Here is a 25,619-nt window from a genome sequence, read left to right on the forward strand (position 1 = left end):
AAAGCTGAAACTGGATCCTTTCCTTACTCCTTATACGAAAACTAATTCAAGATGGATTAGAGACTTAAATATTAGACCTAATACCATAAAAACCCTAGAGGAAAACCTAGGTAGTACCATTCAGGACATAGGCATGGGCAAAGACTTCATGTCTAAAACACTAAAAGCAACGGCAGCAAAAGCCAAAATTGACAAATGGGATCTAATTAAACTAAAAAGCTTCTGCACAGCAAAAGAAACTACCATCAGAGTGAACAGGCAACCTACAGAATGGGAGAAAATTTTTGCAATCTACTCATCTGACAAATGGTTAACATCCAGAACCTACAAAGAACTCAAACAAATTTACAAGAAAAAAACAAACAACCCCATCAAAAAGTGGGCAAAGGATATGAACAGACATTTCTCAAAAGAAGACATTCATACAGCCAACAGACACATGAAAAAATGCTCATCATCATTGGCCATCAGAGAAATGCAAATCAAAACCACAATGAGATACCATCTCACACCAGTTAGAATGGCAATCATTAAAAAGTCAGGAAACAACACGTGCTGGAGACGATGTGGAGAAATAGGAACACTTTTACACTGTTGGTGGGATTGTAAACTAGTTCAACCATTATGGAAAACAGTATGGCAATTCCTCAAGGATCTAGAACTAGATGTACCATATGACCCAGCCATCCCATTACTGGGGATATACCCAAAGGATTATAAATCATGCTGCTATAAAGACACATGCACACGTATGTTTATTGCGGCACTGTTCACAATAGCAAAGACTTGGAATCAACCCAAATGTCCATCAGTGACAGATTGGATTAAGAAAATGTGGCACATATACACCATGGAATACTATGCAGCCATCAAAAAGGATGAGTTTGTGTCCTTTGTAGGGACATGGATGCAGCTGGAAACCATCATTCTTAGCAAACTATCACAAGAACAGAAAACCAAACACCGCATGTTCTCACTCATAGGTGGGAACTGAACAATGAGATCACTTGGACTCGGGAAGGGGAACATCACACAACGGGGCCTATCATGGGGAGGGAGGAGGGGGGAGGGGGGAGGGATTGCATTGAGAGTTATACCTGATGTAAATGACGAGTTGATGGGTGCTGACGAGTTGATGGGTGTAGCACACCAACATGGCACAAGTATACATATGTAACAAACCTGCATGTTATGCACATGTACCCTAGAACTTAAAGTACAATAATAATAATAGAAAAATTAAAAAAATAAAAAAATAAAATAAAATTCGTTGAAAAAAAAAGAAAAACAAAAACACAAACAAAAAAAAAAACCCTGGTATTCTGCAATTCTGCATGTGTGGTTCCCATACATTTTATTCTTAAATGGTTGCCTTACAGGTGAGTAAAGAATGTGTTTCTAGCAAGCCCAGGAACTTCAGAATATTTGGAATAACCTCAAAGGAGTGGAATTCAGTCAAGTCTATAGGAATTTCAGAAGTAATCAAATAGTGAACACTTGACTTGTTAGCCACACAAAGCTTTTAAATTTCCAATCTGAGATACCTTATTCAAAGTTCTGCAAAGACTGAAAATGACTATGTGAACAATCACCATTCTTGCTGTATTTATGTAATGAATTGGGCCACGCTTAATGAGAGTAGTAATATTTTGCAAATAAATAAATTTTACCTTAATTATTTTTGGAAAAAAAAAAAGGTTAATATGATTCCAGAAAGAAAAATTATGTTTCATGATAAACTAAAACTCTTGTGGGCATGAGATCCTCATTCTGTTTATTCTTTTGGAGGTTTTGTTATTTACTTATGATCTGAACTGAATTCTGAATTCTTCCAGCTTTCTTTCATATCTGGTTACAACTTTACAAATTAACAATATTTTCAATTTTTCTCCAATCCTTCTTGGTTGAAATCCTTAAAATTAAAACTTCCCTATTTCTGAAGTCCTGCAAGTAAAACTGGATATCTCTATATAGACTTCAGATAAATCTACAATAGGTTATACATGGACAAACTTCGTCTTATCACTCAGAAAGCCCAGCAGAACACCCAAGTTTAACAGTAAACCAGGAAAACCTGTCAAATTGTCATTGCCTGACTTCACTCTACCTGGGATGCTTAGAGCTCAACTTGTAGAAATCTCCTCAACTGTCTATCCTCTAAACTCACAAACTGAATTTATAGTTTCTTCTAACCATTAATGTTTGTTTTTCTTTTGTTTCCATCAGAATGCCTCTGATTATGCCTGATTCCATCAGAATGCCTCAGGTTAAATACCTGATTGATAAGTACCATTTAGAAATCTAACTTTTGTGGAAGCCCACCTGCAATACCACCTTCTTAAATGAGACACATCTGTTAACCGTCTAACTGGATTGAGACACTAGTTCAAAGTGTTATGGGATAATCCACCAATGTAGTCTGTGAACTGTGAAACTTCTTTGGGAAGTGTTATACAGGAGGATAACGGGGTTCAAGACAAGCTAACCCAACACATGTCACCTTGGCATCTAAGAAGACAGCAGAAGGAGGAAGTCCATATCCACCTTCTTCTTGCCTTTTCTTGAAGCAAACTATATAACCTACGTCACCCTGGCTTTCTCCATCTTCTCCCCTGAGAACCCTCATGGTGTTAAAAAATGGTTCTTTAATGTTTTGTTTGCCAATCAGTTGCAATCAGTTACAACAGGAAAGGAATGTCCATCTATGGATGCCAAGAATAGTCTGAACATACAGGCCTTGCTGACCCTCTCTCCTGTTTATCAACATTAAATCATATCCCTTTGTCTTCAAATTTTACTTCTGCACAACTATTCATAAAAATATACCTATTTACATATTTATTTAGTTTTTGATTTCTTAGGCCTCTCATGTCATGTAGAAATTATGTTAAGTACATGTATAAGTTTTTCTCTTGTTGATCTCTTCTTTTGATCTCATTAGTTATGAACCTTGGAATGAGTGAAGGAAAGATTATTTATCGACCCTACAAAAATGAAAGTGAAAAGAGTAATCCTGATTTCACATCTCTAACTTCCAGAATTGTGAGGAAAAAAAATTCTGTTAAGCCATCCAGTCTCTGGTACTTTGTTATCACAGTACTGTAATACAGGAAACAACTTAGAAATATACCTGCCATAGGCTAGAAACATTTTAACAATGAAAATTCATTCATTTATTCTTGAAACAAAGAGCAACTAAAGCTTACATATATGTCAATTAGAAGTTGGTTTGATATAAGTACTCTGTTAAACTGGTATTTCAGCAAACTATACTTTCAATAGTTTAATCATAAATAAATAAAATCAAAGAACTTAGTTAAATACCTTCCAAAGGAAACTCTCTACTTTTATATGTTTTAGTTTTAAGGATTTCCCCAGAATGTATTTGTCATGTGAATGAAAATATTTGAGTATCTGTGATTCAAACAGAAATATTATTTTATAAATATGTCATAACTTTCTGGAACAATGTTGAGGAATTTTAGAGGAAGAAATATAAACTAACACAACAAATATTTTCATAATAATGGAAGACATTTGTTTAAAAGCAACATTTCAGAAGACTAAAAGTGTTAAACATGAAAGCAAACATCTTATTTTATCATTATACTAAATATAAAATGTTTTATTTTGTCACTTTTTAATGTTCAAATAAACTTTTAGAGAGTTTTTTATCTGACACCTTTTATCTCCTTAATCCTTTTTGTCAGTAAGTTGTTGCAAATTATGATTAAATAGAACATAGATTTTTCTGAACTCTCCTATGGCAACTGCACATTTGCCTTAAACTCTTTTAGATGAAAAAATAATTTTTCAACATATCATACATTTCTTGGACTTTTTAATATAGTAAAAAGAACATGATTTTATTGTGTGCTTTAAAAATACAAACATGATACTCAGTCATGGTTCTTAGCTGCAAATGCCAAAATTCATCTCTGAAGAGAAATTTATTTATAGTTATTTTATAAGTTCAGCTTATTGCATTATTTGTAAATTGTCTTTTGGATAAAACACACCCAGATTTCGAGGTGATTTACTTGAGCAAAATAGACCTCAGCCACTATCTGTAAGTATTTTTTTCAAGAAAAGGCAATTTTATTCATCATATTATAAAGGTTATAAAGTTTCAGGCCAATAAAGAATAATTTAACTTTCTTAGGCTCTTATATCCATGAGTAAGAAAGGGAAACATTTGGCTACCTTAGCTTCTATGATGAGAGGCAAGATATAAAAAATGCTTATTGTGGGGATATTTTATCAGCAGAGTGTCTGTTTTGTGATAGCCAGTGAAAACACAACAAATGTCTAATACAAAATGGTATCACTAATTAATGAAATGAATAAAGCAAATAACTTTTTCATTTAACATTAATTCACTAAGCAGTTGCTAAGGAGTTTCTATTTACACAGATGTATCAAAGATGCGTGTCTCTTACACAATCAAAATCAATGTTTGATGAATATGTTTTTTTATTGTTCTTACTAGAGAAAAAATCCATTAGTAACCTAGCACCTTAGTTATATAATACTGTATAACTTGCCACTTTTGTGAGATAGTTTCTACAAAAATCCCAAACAACTAGTCAAGCTCTCACTAATTTTTAAAATTGTCTTTACTTCTTATGTACACAGCTGAATAATACAGTAGAGCAGAAAAAAAATATTGTAACCATATTACCCTTGACATACCTACTCTATAGTAATATTTTACTAGGTGGGTTTAGTGCACCCTTTCTTTGATTAGCACAAACAAGTGATCCAGTATATCTTCACATAATTGCATACATAATGCAAGTTGCTGATAATGAAGATGATTTTTACAGGAATGATGAGTTTGTTGCAAATTGTACTGTTTTAAATGTAATGTTTAAGACTAAAAAGTCATAAACTTATTGGTAAATAGCTTACTTGTATCATATGATAAATAAAATCTGCATTTTCTAATTTGAATGAATCCATTATTTCTAACTTTGAAGGAAGTAGTTCAATGAGAAGCGCCCATATACTTTTGTCAAGGTGAAAATACCAATGATATTACCAATATATGTCCATGATTCCATTTCTATAAATAAAAACATCAAGTACACATTCACTCATTTATATTTCTACTTTTCTTCTATAAAGTGTTCTTTTGTGCCCCAAATAGCCCTTTCACCTCCAGAATTTCTGCCTCAAAAAAACTATAGCACCATACAGTGAAAAGAAAATTGAGAATAGAGTCAGGAAAACCATAGAACTCTGAAAAACAACTCTGTAACTCAGAAGATGCCTTCTGGAGCTGGACAACCTGGAAAGAAATTCTGGATATTCCATAGAATGCATGTATGACCTTGGGCATGATACATAACCCCTGTATGCTTCTCCTTAATTTATTCATCTGTATAATGAATATCCCAATGGTGAATGATGGGTACTACATCAGTTAATATATGCAAAGTGCTTAGAACAGTCCCAGGCCCACAATTTGCCTCCATAAAGGTATGTTAACTCATCATTAGTCTGTGCAACTCAGGTTTCTTTAATAAAAAATGGTTAGAGGTCTTTTTAATCTTTAAAACATCAAGATTTGGACTGGAGCTGTGGCTCACGCCTGCAATCCTAGCAATTTGGGTAGCCGAGACAGGAGGATTGCCTGAGCTCAGGAGTTTGTGACCAGCCTGGGCAACACTGTGAAACCATGTCTCTACAAAAATACAAAAAATTAGCTGGGCATGGCGGCAGGTGTCTGTAGTCCCAGCTACTGAGGCGGCTGATGCAAGAGAATTGGTTGAACCCAGGAGGCAGAAGCTGCAGTGAACTGAGATCATGCCACTGCACTCCAGCCTGAGCAACAGCGCGAGACTCTGTATACAAAATAAATAAATAAATAAATAAATAAATAAATAAATAAATAAATAAATAAAATTAAGACTTTTGGTCAAAAGGGTTGGATATAAGTCTGCCTTAGGAAAAAAAAAAATCACTGATTATTTCCTTCTTAGTATGTCTTAGAATAGTCCTCATTTTTTAATAGCTAAACAAATGACAATAAGCATAATATGGACTACAGTGCTTCTTAACCTTTGATTACAATAGATGTCAAAGTTATATTAAAAATACTAATATCTGAGCTCATGCCAGATAAATTATATGAGAATCTAGGGGTGGGGCTGGAGTCTGACCATAATATTAAGACTACTAAAGACTACTCACGTGCTAACCTAAAAGGATATGGAAATTTTTGTTTGTTCTACTTTACATTTTAATTTCTCTTACTATATTTTGTTGAAAGATAAAAATATCTATATATAAATGATAGCATGTTGATGATAAACTGACAATAAATAAAATGAAATAATTATAAGCAACAAAAACAATATGTTCTCGCTATCCAGAGAGCTATCTATTTTCCCAGGCTTCTGTAATCTTCTCCCAGAAATTCTGAGGTAATTTTTTACATATTAGCATTCACAAGGTTCTTTTACTTGGCTTTATCACTATCAACCATTGAAATTTTTTCATTATAATCAAATTAATAGATCAAACTTTTATTTTTTACTTTTATTAAATTAATCATTTGTCAGTATATTCGTGTTTTAGTTCAACATTTCAAACAACCTCATCGAAATTTTCACCAGAAATCCCTAGCATTGCCAATTTAATATTTTCAACACTGAATTACCTTCCCTGCACAAAAGTCTAAAAAAATCTAGATTTCTCAGTTTCTAGTAGCAGTATACCGTTCTTCAAAGTCGAATGTGAGATTTATCTTTTAATCACCCTTCTCCCTAATGTTTCTTCAACTTCCAAATTAAACAAGTTACAAAATATTTAATATTTTATTTACTAACAGATTTGTTTATTCATTTTTTATTCATTATGTCTATGCTGCCCTGTTTGTATACTCTAGGAGTTTTGGAAATTGACCATGGAACTCACTTACTGAAACATGTCCATTCTTTCTTTGTTTACCTAAAGCTAAATTAGTCAATAGTGACATTCAAATATTTCCCCTCTACAACCAGCATGATGACTAAGCTAATAGCCCAAAGAATCTATTTATAAGCCTTTCAGAGTCTTACAAATTTCTTTAATTCAACTAAAAATACAGCTGAATGTAATCCTATCCTTAAGTGACACGTCTTTTTTTCAATTTTATATTAAAATATATTTGAGGGCTGGGGTTAAATTTTATTCAACTTTGTATTCTCTCAAAGGCCTTAGTAAGAATAAAATTTAATTTATTCAGCAAAATATATTTAATTTATATTAGTACACAATGCCTGTGGAATCTAAAATACACAGGCAAAATAAAGTTGCTAAAGCAATTTAAAAATTTCTCAGGGGAAATACAACTCATAACATTTCAAGATGTGATACTCATGCTTAAAATATCTATTGCTGCATTCCAATTTGTAAACTAAATAAAGCATATTCTGTGTGAGCATGAAGAGGACAACTTGAAAGTGATAGAATCAGAATGGATTCGTGGTTTAGAGTTCTTTCCAGCATAACACAGTTGGTCCCATTTCCCAATTCCTTTGTCATGTGAACGAGTTTTACTAATCAGGATGTAGAAGTACAGCATAGCCAAGGAATGGTTTGTTGAAATAGTGTTTTAAACACCACCTTGATTTAGTCCATGGCACCGTAGCATTTATACTTCGTCTATTCTAACTCAAGAAATGGTACGCATTTTTTTGAAACAAAACTTTCTGTTTATAAAGAGAAACTATAGTCTGAAATCTGCCTCAGAATGTTTTGTGTTATGCAGAGAAGGAAATAATTAAAAAGAGAACATCTTCCAATGGGAATTGTATTCACTCTTTTGAAAGTACTTAGCACAATGTTTGAAGCAGCAATGCCACTGGCCTCCCCTTCCACTCATTGTCCAGCACATGTGTTAAGTAATGATTTTTACGCATAAGTCTTCCTACCCTGCTTAAGCTGATTAAAATATTCAGAGACTTTATAATTTTTCTGTCTTTGCAATATCTCTGCAGCAGTCCTGGATCATGACCCAGACTGTTGAAAACCATACAAATACAAATAAAAATAAATATCCATTTCTGTTTACACAGTTCTGTGGAGGAGCAGGTGGCTGATAAATAGTCCCACTCCTGGGTGTTGAGGCAAAAGCAGCAGTTGAAGAGCAAAGAGCACCCTTCCCCATGGAGTTTAAATTAAATTCGGATTTGTTTCAGCAGGGCCTTAATAGAAGCTCTCTGATTGGGATGCTTTGACTTAGCTGGTATCTCCACGTACTTTTGCTATGTCGAAGCCCATTTAGTCATTTCGTACACTCAGATAGATAGTATTAGTGATAACCAACTGCTATATGTATTAAATGTATGATCATTATTTGTGACCTTGTGCCACAGTTCTTATATATGCAAGTTATAAGAAAAACATATTAACATTGCTGTCATCACCTTTTGTATTTATGGTCAGTATTTAGTCTTCACTATTTTACTTTTCCAATCACAACTGCCAATCCTATTGCTCCATATCCAGCTAAATTTACACTCCCTGAAGAATCTCCTTCTGTCTGTAAGCAATGAAAACTCTGCCTCTGGAAGACCTGCCATTGTGAAAACGATTTAGCAGCCACTACTAGCACAGTTACATAACTAGTAGGAACTTTAATAAGTGTTTCTTTGAGTTGCCATAGAAGGATAGAAGAAAAGGTAGAGGAGGAAAAAAACTAGGCAGATAAGAAATTAGAATTGTTGGTCTTTTGACACTTAAAAGTGTGAATATATTATCACGAAGTGGTGTTTGTTTCTGTTAAGTAAAAATCAATTTTCTGTAAAATATAATATACAAAATATAGTCTCAGCTTTTTTTGTGTTTATCTGTATTTACAGCGACCTGAATAGATTAACACCAAAGAGCTAAGGCAGTTTATCAATGGTTGTAAGGAATTACTGATATTGATTGTTTTTCTAAATTAAGATTCATTTTCTGATCACAATTAAACCAATATTTTTTTAAAAAGAAAACAAAATTATGAAATAAGGAAAATAAGGAATATCCTTAACAATAAGAAGAAAGTATCCTGGATAAATGTGGCATAATTTGCTAAAGAATTCAACAGCTTCAAATTTTCTGAAAGAACCAAGCCTCATCTAACTGTGTTTATTGTAAAAATATAGTGATTCTTAACCAAATTAAGAGTTCTCAAATTTGAAGAAAACTTATCCTCATGGTGTACATGGGACACAATACTGCTTCTCTTTTGAGTAATGGAAAATAAACAACGTCAAGAAAATTGTACCTATGAAAATGATACCCAGTTATCACGTCAAAACTAAGTAGTCTGGAAGTACTTTGAAAACCAGAAATAGATCGATGAGTATAGTCAAGCTAGACCCACAAGTAGTTTGCTTTCCTAGTGTCTTTTCCAGTCTTCCTAGGTGCCCAATGTCAAACAACTGATATATGTGGACTGATGTTAGAATATTTGCATTCAGTTCTTATCAAAGATCATTTATTCTTATCAGTTTCTCTATAAGGAGAGCTCAACTCACATGCATTAGGTTAGAAGAAAGAAAAGTCTTCCGTTCCGGCGCGGTGGCTCAAGCCTGTAATCCCAGCACTTTGGGAGGCCGAGACGGGCGGATCAGGAGGTCAGGAGATCGAGATCATCCTGGCTAACAGGGTGAAACCCCGTCTCTACTAAAAAATACAAAAAACTAGCCGGGCGACACGGCGGACGCCTGTAGTCCCAGCTACTCCGGAGGCTGAGGCAGGAGAATGGCGTAAACCCGGGAGGCGGAGCTTGCAGTGAGCTGAGATCCGGCCACTGCTCTCCAGCCTGGGCGGCAGAGCGAGACTCTGTCTCAAAAAAAAAAAAAAAAAAAAAAAAGAAAAGAAAAAGACAAAAAAAAAAGAAAAGTTTTCCAAGGGGTAAAGTTGATCATTTTAAAAGTAGCCAAGCAAGTAATCCTCCCAAGAGTAAAAGTATTAATTCCATCAAACTAGGATGGCGGGTGGGGTCGGGAGCATGGCTGGGGGGAAAGAAAATTAAAGAGTATTCTGTAAGGAATACATTATTACTAGTGATAACTATTTTCTTAGATACTGAGGGAAAGCCAACCAGACATGAACTAATCATTCTTTGTGAGAATAGAATAATGGGAAGGATTAGGTAGAATGTTAGTGAGTGATCTTTTCTTAGTGCATCCTTCTATCTAATATACTTCTCTCTTGATTCATATGGTAGTGATAGATTTCTATGAACAATGCCTTTGAGCAGGGTATAAATAACCTTAAGCTGACTTTCTGAATACATCTCCAAATTGATAACAAAAACCACAATCTTTGAAGCCCAGTTGTTTGCAAAACATGAGCATTTTGAGATACATACATGCCTGCAAACACATAATTATCTTTAAAATTTACCTATCTTTATCAAAATGTAATAATTTGTAAAGCCTTTTGTTTTCTATTACTATTGTAACAAATCACCACAAACTTAATAGCTTAAAACAGCACAAATGTATGAATATTTGGGGCACCTTAGAGTTCTGGAGGTCAGAAGTCAGAATGGGTCTCACTGGGCTAAAATCAATGTGGCACCGGGCTGTGTTCTTTCTGGGGGCCCTATGAGATGGTCTGTTTTCTTGCCTTTTCCAGCTTCTAGAGGCCGCCTACCTTCCTTAGCCTGCATTTGGATTTGAAGCATGTCTATCCCTAGTTCAACTGCTTGTAACAGTGTTTCAGTGTTTGCTTCACCTTCTGTTTCAGAATTAATCAAATTTATTTCATCACCTTTGATTTTCCATTCTTTACAGCTTTTATATTTTGATTTTTGCCTCTGTTATAAATATTTTATAACTAAATGATAAACTCAGGGAAAGAAAGACTATTTCACACCTACACTGCTGAAAATTAAACAGGCATTCTTTGCACACATTTCAGCATCTTTAGTGTGTGGCCTTGCATCTTTAATTTCCTATGAAAATCTCCTTTTATGAACTATAAGTAGTTATGATTACATAAACTAAAGTCAGAACATTTTAAATGAGTCAAAGCAACAGCAGGGCAAACCTATTTACATTTTGAAATATGTATATTATATATGTGTACATGCATACAAATATACACTCACACACACTTAAATTATAATGGTATTTACAAACATGATGGTTTAAGTGAAAGGATAATATCTATTCTTTATGGATTAAATATAATTATGTATGATAGTAGAAATGTGAAAATGTCTATACTATAAGTTATTGACATTTACATAATGAATGTAAACAAAAATGGATTTGAAAGCCATAGAAATAAAATAGTCACAAAATTATTTTCATAATATACATAATGAAGTATTTTCAGGAGATTATTCCTTTGTGTCTCTCTTAACCTTGGGTAAACAAAGGAATGGTGTTTGAGCAAATATAGCTCTCTTTATGGATTGTTTGTTACTCAAAGAATAAATGTTTGAGTGTATGGATACTCCATTGGCCATGATGTGCTTATTTCACATTGCATGTCTGTATCAAAATATGTTATGTACCCCATAAATATATACACTTACCATGTACCCACAAAAATTTAAAAAATAATTTAAAAATTAAAAATAGATAACGATGATATTCCTGAAGATAACTTAAGGCTGTAAGTCTGCCTCCACTAATATTATTATTTTATCTTATCTGGAAACTATTAATATATCTAGTTTAGAACCCAGACCCTTTTGTCTCACATGATCAATGATTGAAAAGGAATCTTTAAAAAAAATACAGATACTGAGTAATTTAGTAATTAACAGGCAGTTTTTATACACAATTATTTGTTATGGGCAAGATGAACATAAGTATTAGTGTACTTTGAAGGATTTATATTCCTATAAGTATATAAAATAATATAAATATAAAAAGAATATTAGAAAATGATTTAAATATATCCTTCTTATATTCCTTTTCTTATATTTTATCTTTCTTTTTTTATATTTTATCAAGCTTCTCTCAATTTTCATAAATCCAAAGCCATCACATTATATCTGGATCAGCTGTATTATTTCTTGTAACTAAATTCCTTTAATAGGATGAGTTTGCTTGGGAATGCAGAAGTCTGATTGTGCATAGTGAAGCTGCCACTTTGACTACTACAAATAATTCACCTGTGTACCCCTGCCACATTAAGCAAATTAGATCAATTATGTCAAAAGTGCTTGATAGGTTAAGTCAGGTGAAAACTGAGACTTCATCATTGGAAATTAGTACTAACAGTACAATAAAATTTTCAGTAGCAATAGGTATGGCAAAGGCCTGATTGGATTGGTTTAAGTAAAAACAGAAAGCGAACAATAGGAGATGGTATGGATAGAAAATTATTTAAGATTATTTTTCTAAAAAGGGAGAAGAAAGTGGGGTTTAGCAGGAGGGGTAATACATGTTTAGGGTAAGTTTTGTGTGTCACCTTGTTAATTTATATAAACTCTGGAAATAGGAACTTTTTGTATGATAAAGGACTGATCCAATGAAGTATAGGTACCAAAACAAATAAAAATGGTGTTGTTGAAAAGATGAGAAGGTCCAGGTTTTCATGCACATAAGGAAAGACTGAATTTAGTGCATCCAAGAGGAAAAAAATTATATAGGAAATGGTTGTGATGAGGAAGTTTTACAGGATCTGTTTTTGTTGCTTCTGTTTTGCAAGTGAGTTAGGAAAAAAGACAATCAGCTGAGAGTATGGAAAGAGAAAATTTTGGAGGATTGGAAAGAGAAAAATAATGAAGTAGTTATCCAGTAGAGTAAGAGAATAAATAGAATAAAAGCATGTTGTAGTAATCCATGGCAGTCATCTGAGATCACGTAAGGTTAGTAGTCACAAAGTTGAAGGGAGTCCTGTCTGCATTGTTTTGTCTTTTCCTTCAGCTAAGTTCAGCTGAACTTAGTTTCAGAGGTCTATGTAGCAACAATGCAATTGGGGCTAAAAAAATGATTGTGAAGATGGACCCTGCAGAGAACAGGAAGGGAGACTGATTTAGACTGGAGGTAGGAAGCATGATCCCTAATTGGCTTTGAATTGTGAAAAATGCTTAGGAATTAGCTCTGAAAAGTGGGGGATATTCCAGGTTGATGGTTGTTGAGATGAAACAGATGAAGCAATTGGGAGCAATGAATTGGAAGGAAAGGAGGTTGTCAATAACAATCTAAAGAGTCTGGCCTTAGGAATCAATTAGAATTGAGGAGTTTTGGACCTAAGAGGCCAGGCGGTAGATGTGTCATCCTTAAGAACAACATAGAAAAATTATAGAACTTAGAGTGGAAAGGAAAAGCATGAACTGGCACTATAGCCCAGGCGGGAGTACAGTGGCACGATTATGGCTCACTGCAACTTCCATCTCCTGGGTTCAAGTGATTCTCCTGCCTCAGACTACCTAGTTTATAGCTGGCATTACAGGCACGTGCCACCACACCTGGCTATTTTTGGAGTTTTAGTAGAGATGAAGTTTCACCATGTTGGTAAGACTGGTCTCTAACTCCTGACCTCAGGTGATTCACCTGCCTAGGCCCCCCAAAGAGCTGGGATTACAGACATGAGCCACCACTTCAGGCCAAGTCTTTAATGAAAAGGAGATTGAGTAGCTGGTAGAAAATAGTTATAAACAGGGGGATTCTATAGTGTTACAGTACAAACCTCTACATTACTACCTCACAAAGGGTGAGTAGAATGTCAAGAGATGGCATTAAGTCTTTTGTTTTTTCACTGCATGCAATCAATTGCTGCTTGTTTTTCTACTTCCTAAATATTTGGAACTCCCCCTCACTTTTGTTCTTCCATTTCATACTTCTAATTTAAGATTTGGTCCTATTTATTTTACTCCATAATCACTGTAAAAACAACTATTTATTCCCTATCACTCCTTCTCTTTAGCAATTTTTTTATTCTTCCTACTCCAAATAATTCTATCACTCCCTAATACATAAAGTGAAATATTCCAAACTCCTTAATATATCTCATAAGACCCTTCATAATATGTCTTCAGCCTATATTTCCAGTTTGATCTCATGTAATTCCTTGCTCTGTACTTTAAGCTTATGAAATAATAGTTCTAATATTCTTCATTAGACCATATAGGCTTATCTTGTAATACATTTGCTTATTGCTGCACTTGACATACAGAAGATCACATAGTTATTTACTTTTCTATCAATCTGTAAATTCATTGAAAGGAGATTATGTATGTATATGACTAGCATACTGCCTGGAATAGAATCTCACTCAAAACAAGTTTATTTGATTGGGTTGGATCTAGTTTAAATCAAATTACTATAATTAATATAGATATATTATGTATTATAATTTATATAAATATATTGATACAAAATACCTGAGACTGGGTAGTTTAAAAAACAAACAAACAAACAAAAACAAGTTTCATTGGCTGATACTGTTTGGCTCTGTCCCAACACAAAATCTCATCTTGATTTGTAATCCCCTTGTATTAGGGTTCTCAGTAGGGATGGAGATAATATGATAGATATATACATATATAAAAAGGGAAACTTATTAAGTAGTATTAACTTAAACAATCACAAGAGCTGAGGAGCAAGGAAGCCACCTGAATTCCAAAGCTGAAGAACCTGGAGGTCGATGTTTGAGCACAGGAAGCATCCAGCACAGGAGAAAGATATAGGCTAGAAGGCTAAGCCAGTCTAGGCTTTTCATGTTTTTCTGCCTGCTTTGTATTCTCTGGCAGCTGATTAGATGGTGCCCACCCAGGTTAAGGGTGGTGATATTAAGGTCACTACTGCTTCCTCAGAGAATGCAGGATTAATCTCCTCTGACAAAGGTGGAAAGGCTGATACCAGCCTGGGTTGGGGAGGGGAGGTTGCCACCACCGGGGATAAGGAAGCCATTTCCTCTGGCAAAAAAGGCCAAACAGAATTTGGGAGCTTAGTGTCTCCAGCGTCATCAGGGTCCTCCCATACATCCCCATTACAGATTACAGGGTCCCACTTTTTTCCCCAAGCAATGTCCTCTTTTTAACAGTAGCCCCCTGGTGAGGCTGAGCATTCACCTGATATGGTTTGGCTGTGTCTCCACTCAAATCTCATCTTGAATTCCCACATGTTGTGGAAGGAAACCCGTGGGAGGTAATTAAATCATGGGGGTGAGTCTTTCCTATGTTGTTCTCATCATAGTGAACAAGTTTCATGAGATCTGAAGGCATCATAAGGGGGAGTTTCCCTGCCCAATCTTTCTCTTTGCCTGTTGCCATCCACGTAAGACATTACTTGCTCCTCCTTGCCTTCTGCCATGATTGTGAGGCTTCCCCAGCCATGTAGAACTGTAAGTCAAATTAAACCTCTTTCTATTGTAAATTATCCAGTCTTGGGTATTATGTTTTTATAAGCAGCATGAAAATGAACTAACACAGTGAACTGGTACCAGTAGAGTGTGGCACTGCAGAAAGATACCCGAACACATGGAAGCAACTTTGGAACTGGGTGACAGGCAGATGTTAGAACAGCTTGGAGAGCTCAGAGGAAGACAGGAAAATGTGAGAAAGTTTGAAACTTCCTAGAAACTTGTTGAATTACTTTGACCAAAACCCTGATAGTGATATAGACAATAAGATCCAGGTTGAGGTGGTCTCAGATGGAGATGAGGAACTTGTTGGTAACTAAAGCAAAGGTGATTCTTGTTATGTTTTAGCAAAGAGGCTGGCAGCATTTTGCCCCTGCCCTAGAGATTTGTGGAGCTTACAAGTTGAGAGAGATGATTTAGGGTATCTGGAGGAAGAAATTTCTAAGCAGCAAATCATTGAAGAGATGACTTGGGTGCTGTTAAAGGCATTCAGTTTTATAAGGGAAGCACAGCGTAAAAGTTTGGATGATTTGCAGCCTGGCAATGCAATAGAAAAGGAAAAGCCATTTTCTGAGGAGTAATTCAAGCAGGCTATAAAAATTTGCATGAGAAATAAGGAGCCGAAGGTTAATCCCTAAGACAATGGGGAAAATGTCTCCAAAGCATGTCAGAGGTCTTCACAGCAGTTCCTCCCATTACAGTCCTGGAGGCCTAGAAGGAAATGGTTTCCTAAGCCAGGCCCAGGGTCCCGATGCTATGTGTGGCCTAGGGATTTCATGCTCTGTGTCACAGCAGTTCCAACTATGGCCGAAAAGGGACAACATAGAGCTCGAGCCCTGGCTTCCAATAGTGCAAATCTCAAGCCTTGGCAGCTTCCACGTAGTGTGGAGCCTGCAAGTGCACGAAGTCAAGAATTGAGATTTGGCAACATCGGCTTAGATTTCACAGGATGTATGGAAACTCCTGAATGTCCAGGTAGAAGTTTGCTGCAGGGGTGGAGCTCTGAAGGAGAATCTCTGCTAGGGCAGTGAAGAAGAGAAATGGGGGTTGCAGCACCCCCAACAGAGTCCCTACTGGGGCATCACCTAGTGGAGCTATGAGAAGAAGGCCACCATCATCCACACTTCAGAATGGTATATCCACCAACAGCTTGCACCACACACCTGTAAAAGCCACAGACTCTCAATGCCAGCTCGTGAAAGCAGCTGGGAAGGAGATTGTACCCTGCAAAGTCACAGGGGTAGGGCCACCCAAGACCATGGGAACCCACCTCTTGTTTCAGCATGACTTGGATGTGGGACATGGCATCAAAGGAGATTATTTGGGAGTTTTAAGATTTGACTGCCCTACTGAATTTTGAACTGCATGCTATGGCCTTAGTTGTGGCCAAATTCTCCTATTTGGAATGGCTATATTTACCCAATTCCTGTACCCCTACTGTATCTAGGAAGTAACTAACTTGGTTTTGATTGTCCAGACTCATAGGCGGAAGGGACTTGGCTTATTTCAGATGAGACATTGGACTGTGGAATTTTGAATAATTGTGGAATGAGTAAAGACTTTGGGGGGCTGTTGGGAAGGTATGATTAGTTTTGAAATATGAGGACAAGAGATTCAGAAGGGCCAGGAGTGGAATGATATGGTTCAGCTGTTTCCCCACCCAAATCTCATCACGAATTCCCAAGTGTTGTGAGAGGAATCTGGTGGGAAGTAACTGAATCATGGGCCAGGTCTTTCCTGTGCTGTTCTCATGATAGCAAATAAGTCTCATGAAATCTAATGGTACCACAAGGGAGAGTTTCCCTACCCAACCTCTCTCTTTGCCTGCTGCCATCCACATAAGACGTTAATTGCTCCTTCTTGACTTCAGCCATGATTGTGAGTCTTCACCAGCCATGTGGAACTATAAGTCCAATTAAAGCTCTTTCTATAGTAAATTGCCCAGTCTGGGGCACACTTTTATCAGTAGTGTGAAAACAAATTAATACAGGTGGGTCTCCCTTCCCCAGCCTACTGACCCAAATGTTAATCACCTCTGGCAATACCCTCACAGACATATCCAGGATCAGTACTTTGCATCCTTCAATATAATCAAGTTGACACTCAGTATGAACCGTCATACTCCATAATCCCCGCATGTCAAGGGTGGACCAAGGGTGGAGGTATTTGGATCATGGGTGCGGTTTCCCCATGCTGTCCTCATGATAGTGAGTCTCAAGAGATCTGATGGTTTTGTAAGCATATGGCATTTCCCCTGCTTGCACTGACTCTTTCCTGCTGCCCTGTGAAGAAGGTACCTGCTTCTCCTTTGCCTTCTGCCATGATTGTAAGTTTCTTGAGGCCTCCCCAGCCACGCAGAACCGTGAGTCAATTAAACCTCTTTCCTTTGTAAATTACCCAGTCTCAGGTATTTTTTCATAGCAGCATGAGAATGGGCCAATACACTGGCTCACGGTTCTGCAGGCTGCACTGGAAACATGGCTTCTAGTGAGGCCTTAGGAAGCTTTTACTTATGGCAGAAGGTGAAGCAGAAGCTTGCATGTTCCATGGTGAAAACAGGAGCAAGAAAGAGTGAGTCCAGGAAGAGGTGCCACACACACTTTCAAATGACCAGAAGTCCCGAGAACTCACTATTATGAAGACAGCACCAAGCCATGAAGAATCTGCCCCCCATGATTCAAACACCTCCACCAGACCCCACCTCCAGAACTGTGGGTTACAATTCGACTTCAGACTTGGGCAGGAACAAATACCCTAGCTATATCAGTAGATATGAAATCGTTTGTGAGAACAGAAGAGGAAGATAACAACTCTGTCTTCAGAACTGAGGTTACCTGCAAGTAGCACTAATGTTTACAACCAGACCTTGAGGGACAGGCAGGATTTTATTTGTTGTACAGTTAAAAAGAGAGTATTCCAAAAATGAAAATCGCCTGAACAAAGGCATAGAAGTAAAGTAGGTGACACGGTGGCAGGACTATTTATGGTCTGTATTGCGGGAATATAGAGCCTAGAATTTCCCAGCAGTGTAGAGTAAAAGATACAGCTAGGTAAAATAAGATCATGAGGATAGATTTAGAGACAATAACAATTAAGTTTGCATTTATTTATATATATTTATGGATGAAGTTTAACTTATTTCTGGTAATTTTTTAAAAAGTTTCACTGCGGTCAAACATTTCTAACTACAGTAATGGCATTACCAGATGTGTGTCTGTTTTTAAGTACAATCATACAGGTAACCATGTGAAGTTTGCCATTAGATTTATAACCATAGTTGGCAAAGCCTGTATTTTGACCAGACAACTTTCATAAGTAATGTGATAGATACCTATATATCAAGAGATTTCTGACAATATTTTCAGTCTTTTTTTTCTTCCATGTGCTTGGTCAGATTGAGTTTTAGCAATTGTAGCATGCCAATGAGCCCTGGCATTTAAGTTAATAAGGTAAAAATGAAGACATAGCTTGCTCTCTGAATGGTTGTAACAGCCTGCTGGATCATCAATCATGAAGCAGCTCATGCTAGGAATAAACAACAAAGAAAAATACAAACAACTGTTGGGAGGAAAGGGGTGTCACTGCATTGAAACAGGCATAAGAATATATTTGTAACACTAAAATATCAGAAAATAGCATATGTATACTCATAGAATGTTTGAAAGTCTCTGTTATAAATGTTTGTATTATAAGGGTAATAATATACAATATTTTAAAAAAATTATTTTCCTAGCTCACTAAAAAAGCTGAATAATTCTGTAAAATTATATTTAACAATTCCATTTATGTTCAAATGATTTCATTATTTTATGATGTCACCTGGCATGTTGAGCAATATTTCCATGAGACTCTTATTTCAAATTACGTTTTGTTTAAGAAAGAAAATTGTTTGATCTTATTTAACAGAAATACACTTAGTAGAAATGCCGTTTCAAATCCTTTCTAATATTAAAAATAGTTGAAAATGTATTTCTTTCCGATGATCCAAAATAATTATTTCATTAATAAGAAGTTTAAAATACAGTTAGCTTTCCCAGTAGAAAAAGATTATTTTTTATGCCATTACGTTAAGTACAGTTTCAAACTCTCACATCCTTAGAAAAATATTATCTTATTTTTCTGAAATATTTATCTAACATAGTAAAGAACTAGCCATTTCAAAAGGAAAACATTCAAGTAAAATAAGAGGAATCTAAAACACACATAATTTTAATTATCAAATAAGATATAGCACCTGAATTACATGTGAACATTGTAAGTTAATGATGGTAATACTGTAAGTTTTTTTTTCTTGTAATATTTCCCTACCAAGTCAAGAAATGTTCATTTGTTAATTTTTATTCATTAATTCATTCATTTATTCAACAAAACTTACCTTTGGGAAAATAGTAGGGATGTAACACACACAACAGTAAAGCAATTATAGGGGTTTCCGCTATAAATACAAAAATAAGGTAAATATGCTTTATTTACAAGATGGTGTTATTAGATTATGTTGGGGAAATGTCTCTCTTCTCCATTACTGCAAACACATAGCAATGGTTGATGAATTAAAACAACATAGTACTATATTTAAAAACGAGAATATCTGTGATTTAAAATTCACAGCATTGAACAAGGCAGAAAGTATAGGCTGCTGAGGTATGGCTACCAAAAGCAGATAGACATGGCAAGAAGTGTAGAACAATGGAAATTCGAATTTATTCATATCAGTGGCAGACAGACTAAAAGGGCTTGATACAGAATACCTGCATCCAGAAATGGGAAGGGATTCCCCTATTCAAGAACACGTCTAAAGAAAAATTCAAACTAAGGGCTATTTGAGCAATGACTTACTTGGAGCTACAAACATGGACAAGAGTACAACACATTACATCCAAAAGTTGGCAAATTTACTGATGGCTTGCTCATTGGGTCTAATTTATTTTCAGTATTCCCATCCCTATAAGAAAGGGGAGATAGTCAAAGTCCATCAATTCAGTTCAAAAGAGGCAACTCCCCAGAAACTAAAAATAAGCAAATACAAAACGATTAGACAAACAAATGTCAATGCAGAAAGACAGGAGAAAAAATAAGTGTTCCACCCCTAATAAAGCTGAAAATCAAAATTCATGAATATTTTGAGGAAACAGATGAATAAATATATTACCAAAACAAGAACTGAAATATAATTTTGACAAAATTAAAAAGGTATATATATGAAAATAAAACTTGAAATAAGTATGGTTAGTTTACTAAAACAAAAACATGACAACTAAAATAAGCAAAACAAACGGAATCAAACAACACCACAAAATTCGAAGATTTTATGAAACAATGCTAGGAAGTAATAAAAGAAATAAGAATGGATATAAAAACTATTGGCTGGGTGCTGTGGCTCAAGCTTGTAATCTCACCACTTTAGGAGATTGAGGTGGGTGGATCACCTGAGGTCAGGAGTTTGAGAGCAGTCTGACCAACATGGGGAAACCCCATCTCTACTAAAAAAAAAAAAAGAAGAAAAAAAAATAGCCAAGCATGGGTTCACACCTGTAATCCTGGCTACTTGGGAGGCTGAGGCAGGACAATCTCTTGAACCCGGGAGGCAGAGATTGTAGTGAGCTGAAATCACGCCATTGCACTCCAGCCTGGGTGACAGACAGAGCAAGACTCTGTCTAAAACAACAACAACAACAACAGCAATCAATTACTTATCATGGAAATGAAAATGAATCATCGAAAAACAAATAATATATCTGTGTGTGTGTGTATATATAGGCGTGTGTGTATGTATTATTTTTGTTTTTCAGTGATTGTTCATTTTAATTATATTTATATATTTGTATATATTTTACTCTGTTTAGGTATATGTGCATAACTAAAATTCAGTTGATAACAATGGGTAGGGAGGGGTAGAGGAGATTAGGATTAGGAGATAATAACGATGTCTGTAACACTGTGTTCCTCAATGAAAAGCAAATATGAAGCACATTTAGCAAAATGACAATATTTTTTGAAGTGTGTGAGTAGGGCCACAGGAGGTTTTATTTTATTAGGTTATCTTCTACACGTATCTGTATTCTTGAAACTATAACATTGATAACAAAAAATGGAAAGACGGCACGCACGTTGTTAACAATTTGGATGATTACACTTTCCTAAAGTGGGACATCTGCATAACTGAACTTTGCAGACAATGAAATATTTGGTATTGAAACAAGCAGGAACAGTAAAAGTATAAAATTATTATGTGTGTGTTTGTGTCTGTGTGAGACTGTTAGTCTGTGAATTATAATATCTCATTAGTTTATAATATAAATGTATTATTACCAGTGTACGTATGTGTTGATGTATAAATGTATGCATGTTTTTTTTTTTTTTTTTTTGCGACGGAGTCTCGCTCTGCCTCCCAGGCTGGAGTGCAGTGGCCGGATCTCAGCTCACTGCAAGCTCCGCCTCCCGGGTTTACGCCATTCTCCTGCCTCAGCCTCCCCAGTAGCTGGGACTACAGGCGCCCGCCACCTCGCCCGGCTAGTTTTTTGTATTTTTTAGTAGAGACGGGGTTTCACCATGTTAGCCAGGATGGTCTCGATCTCCCGACCTCGTGATCCGCCCGTCTCGGCCTCCCAAAGTGCTGGGATTACAGGCTTGAGCCACCGCGCCCGGCAAATGTATGCATGTTTGTATACAAGTATAAATACAAATGTATTTGAGAAGTGGAGACAGAGACAGGTAATCAGTTGCAAATGGGAGAGCACAAAATCTGCTCTAGCATTAATCAGGCTGGAATGACAGGTGAAGATAAAGCTAGCTACTGAGTTAATAAGAAACTTTTTTTTTTTTTTTTTTTTGGCAAGATCAATCAGCAACTTTAAAGAATCATAGCAATACCTTCGAGTGACTACTTCTTTCTTATTTATAGCAAAATTGTGTTCTCTATTTCCAAAATGGAAGACTACCAGAAACTCTGTTGTTTAAAATTATATCAGTGTAAATGCACTATCTTAGTCTTACCTGGGGGATCTACTTGGGGCTTTGACACAGAGAAGCAGTCTTGATTTCCAGTCCTGTTGGAGAATGTCAGATAAGGGGTTTATGAACACAGCATTTCACGTTCATCATTAGTTTGTAGTTTTCAAAGGAATACAAGACTGGGTTCCCCTTGCAGTCCCATGTTCAGATTGACACCTTTACAAACAGCCCTACTTTGATTTGAACCAATTAAAACACTACATTTAAATCTTACATAAATTCAACTTTTCTCCAAAGTCTCATAATTACTTTATGTTTTCCAGTTTTTCGTGAGATGTCCATGGTGGGTTTAGACTTTGATTTCTTTTATAAGTCATCATCCCTGGCATTCTTAAACTACAGGTTTATCCCTGATTGTCCTAAGCTAATTAGGCCCCAAATAAATACAGAGATAGAGAGATAATCTCAATCTCATTCACTATTCAAATACAGACGTTCTAAATAATAGTTCAAAAACATGGAATCAAAAAATGGAAACAAATATTGTTGATGGCATAGAAATATAGTTCAAAAATCCGACAATGTAATACATCAAATTAACTGACATTAAAAAAGATTACCTCAATACATGCAGAAAAGCACCTAATATAATTCAGTACTCATTCATGGCATTAAAGACAGTTTCTTAGCAAACTGAATCAAAGGGAACTGTATTAACATAATTAAAACCATCTAATATATACAGAAACCATGACTAATAATAAAGATACTATGGAATAAATTCCTACTAAATTTAAGAGCAAGACATGGAAGCCATATTTCAGGGTTTCTATGATGTACTGTTCTGAGCAATGCAATGAAATAATAGAAAAGTAAATGTTGAAAACATAAATATAAAAAGGAGAATAGGCCGGGCGCGGTGGCTCACGCTTGTAATCACAGCACTTTGGGAAGCCGAGAAGGGCGGATCGCGAGGTCAGGAAATCGAGACCATCTGGGCTAACACGGTGAAACCCCATCTCTACTAAAAATACAAAAACAGCCGGGCATGGTGGCGGGCGGGCGCATGTAGTCCCAGCTACTCGAGAGGCTGAGGCAGGAGCATGGTGTGAACCCGGGAGGCGGAGCTTGCAGTGAGCCGAGATCCAGCCACTGCACTCCACCCTGTGCTACTGAGCCAGACTCCATCTCAACAAAACAAAACAAAACAAAAACCAAAAAAAAAAAAAAAAGAAAAAAGAAAAAGGAGAATAAACTCTAACTTTTATATGAGAACTTTTAAAATGTTAGTATAAGATGAACAAGTGAACTGGATACAAGATCAACATTTAAAATTTGATAATTTCTATTTAGCAGGAATTTAAAATGTATCATCAACAAAATGTTTTATTCTCATTTTTGTGTTTGTGTTTTTAACATTTACTTTTCAATTGTCTCATTGCCTTGGTCATCACAATACATAATAGAAACCATGAAATGCAGCTCCCATGTTTTCTTTTTAAAGGAACTCAAGAAGTGTATCCTAAATGTAACATAAAAGTAAACGGCTAAGAATAGGCAAGATGATTTGCAAAATAAAATATGCAAATTTTTCTGTCAAATTTAGAGACATGCTATAAAGCTTAGGAATTAAAACTATGTTATTATGAAATAAACATAGAGAAATAGATCAAAGATACAGAAGAAAGAACCTAGAGGCAGACCCACACATTCAGAGGAATTTCATCTATGACAGAGATGATTTTACAAATCAGTAGAGATTAGCTTATCTAATAAATGGTTCTGAAACAATGGGTTATTAAGATAAAAGATGATATACTGCTGAGCCCTGTTAATATGTACCTGGTTTTGTTTAGAAATAAAATATTTCACTTTTGTCTTCATTTATGAACAACTTTCTTAAGCCTTATAATATAGTTTCAATGCATCTTTAATGAAGGAAGTACAGTGACTGGGACATCTGAAGTCTATATTTAATACCCAGAACCTTTTTGAATTATCCTAAGTTTGGAATCATGTCTGTGTTTCAAGTTGCCAAGAGTCTGATCTCCAGATGGTGAGATCGTAGGACATTACTATATTTTGCATTAGGATTTTAGAACTTTTTACAGTAGCTCTTTATTAAATCAATAAGCTGTAACTTTTTCTGTCACAGAATATTGTAAACAATATTTTTTTTTTTCAAAAGAATGACCTGAAGCCTAGGCAGGTATAATTATTTGCACTATTTGACTCAAGTGTGTGTGTGAGAGAGAGTAAATAGTTCTCTGTCTTCTGGATCTATTTCATTATTTTCCAACCTAAATTACACATACTATTTTTGTATCAGTTTGTACCTAAAGTTTGAAAAGAAAAAAATAAGTATGTCCTACACATTTTGCGAGGGTAGATAAAAGGTAAAGTGGGTAAGGAAAGAAGACTGTCTTTTGAATTTAAGGTTAGAATTGCTGAAAATAGGGCTATGTCTTAAGGAATTGCAGGGTAAGTGTCTGGATGCAGATCAGCAGCCATTCTGCCATCTGGAAGCTTTAATTCCCTGCAGTTAGACACTTTGAAAAAGCTGCTCATCCCTTACGGTAAACTTAGCATTTCTGCTGTCCTGGCATCTATGTATTTGGTGTGCAGGCTGCCTCTGGCTATTAAGTTATTCTTGTCAGATTATCTCCTCCCCCAGGCTGGATCCCATGGAGTGAGTGTCAGGCCAGGTACAGCATGCAGCAAACCTGCATCAAGGTCAGATATAGCTGAACAACTCACTGGCTGCCTTTCCTGAAGATGTGGGGAGCAAAGTAGAACTAGAGGCTTGGGGGGAAAACCACAGTTATGCTCAGGAAAACCTTGCAATCAAGCTTTCATATGCAAAGAACAGGGGAAAGGGGAGAGGGCAGAGGTACAGAGATTGAAAACCTAATTATCAAAGAAAGAAATTGAGGCTGGGAAACAAAAACAAAAAAGAATTTAGTGCTTAAACACAAATTGTAGGATAAAATCTTAAGCTTAAAACCATAGTATTAGGTGTCTTAAATAAAGTACCCATGGTGTTAGGCATGGAGAAAAAGTGAACTATTTATAAAGTAGAAGCATTGTCTGGATAATTCAATTCATTCCTCAAGATACTTGACTTGAAAAATATTTAAAGAGCATCTTTCCTTTATTTTACTTTTAAAAAAGTCCTCTCTTTATAGACAGCGAGATAGATGTTGATATAGATATATCAAATGTATACAGTCATCTCTAACAGGGAATTGGTTACAGGACTCCTATGGATAACAAAATGTATGAAATGTCCATGTTTTTTACATAAACCTTAAATCATCTCTAGATTACTTGTAGCACCCAATACAATGTAAATGCTATGT

The 25,619-nt window shown here is 35.7% G+C and overlaps 1 long non-coding RNA gene across 1 annotated transcript in view; it reads right to left on the reverse strand.

The window, feature by feature from the left end:
* LOC135969508 (uncharacterized) overlaps nucleotides 1-9,757 on the reverse strand; it is an 84,265-nt gene extending 74,508 nt beyond the window's left edge. Inside the window, exon 1 of the long non-coding RNA XR_010584770.1 lies at nucleotides 9,513-9,757. This is a non-coding gene — a long non-coding RNA (uncharacterized lncRNA). The remainder of the gene's footprint in view (nucleotides 1-9,512) is intronic.
* Between the last annotated feature and the right edge of the window lie 15,862 nt (nucleotides 9,758-25,619).

This window comes from Macaca fascicularis, chromosome 2, assembly GCF_037993035.2.
Source record: "Macaca fascicularis isolate 582-1 chromosome 2, T2T-MFA8v1.1".
NCBI classification, from domain to species: Eukaryota; Metazoa; Chordata; class Mammalia; order Primates; family Cercopithecidae; genus Macaca; species Macaca fascicularis.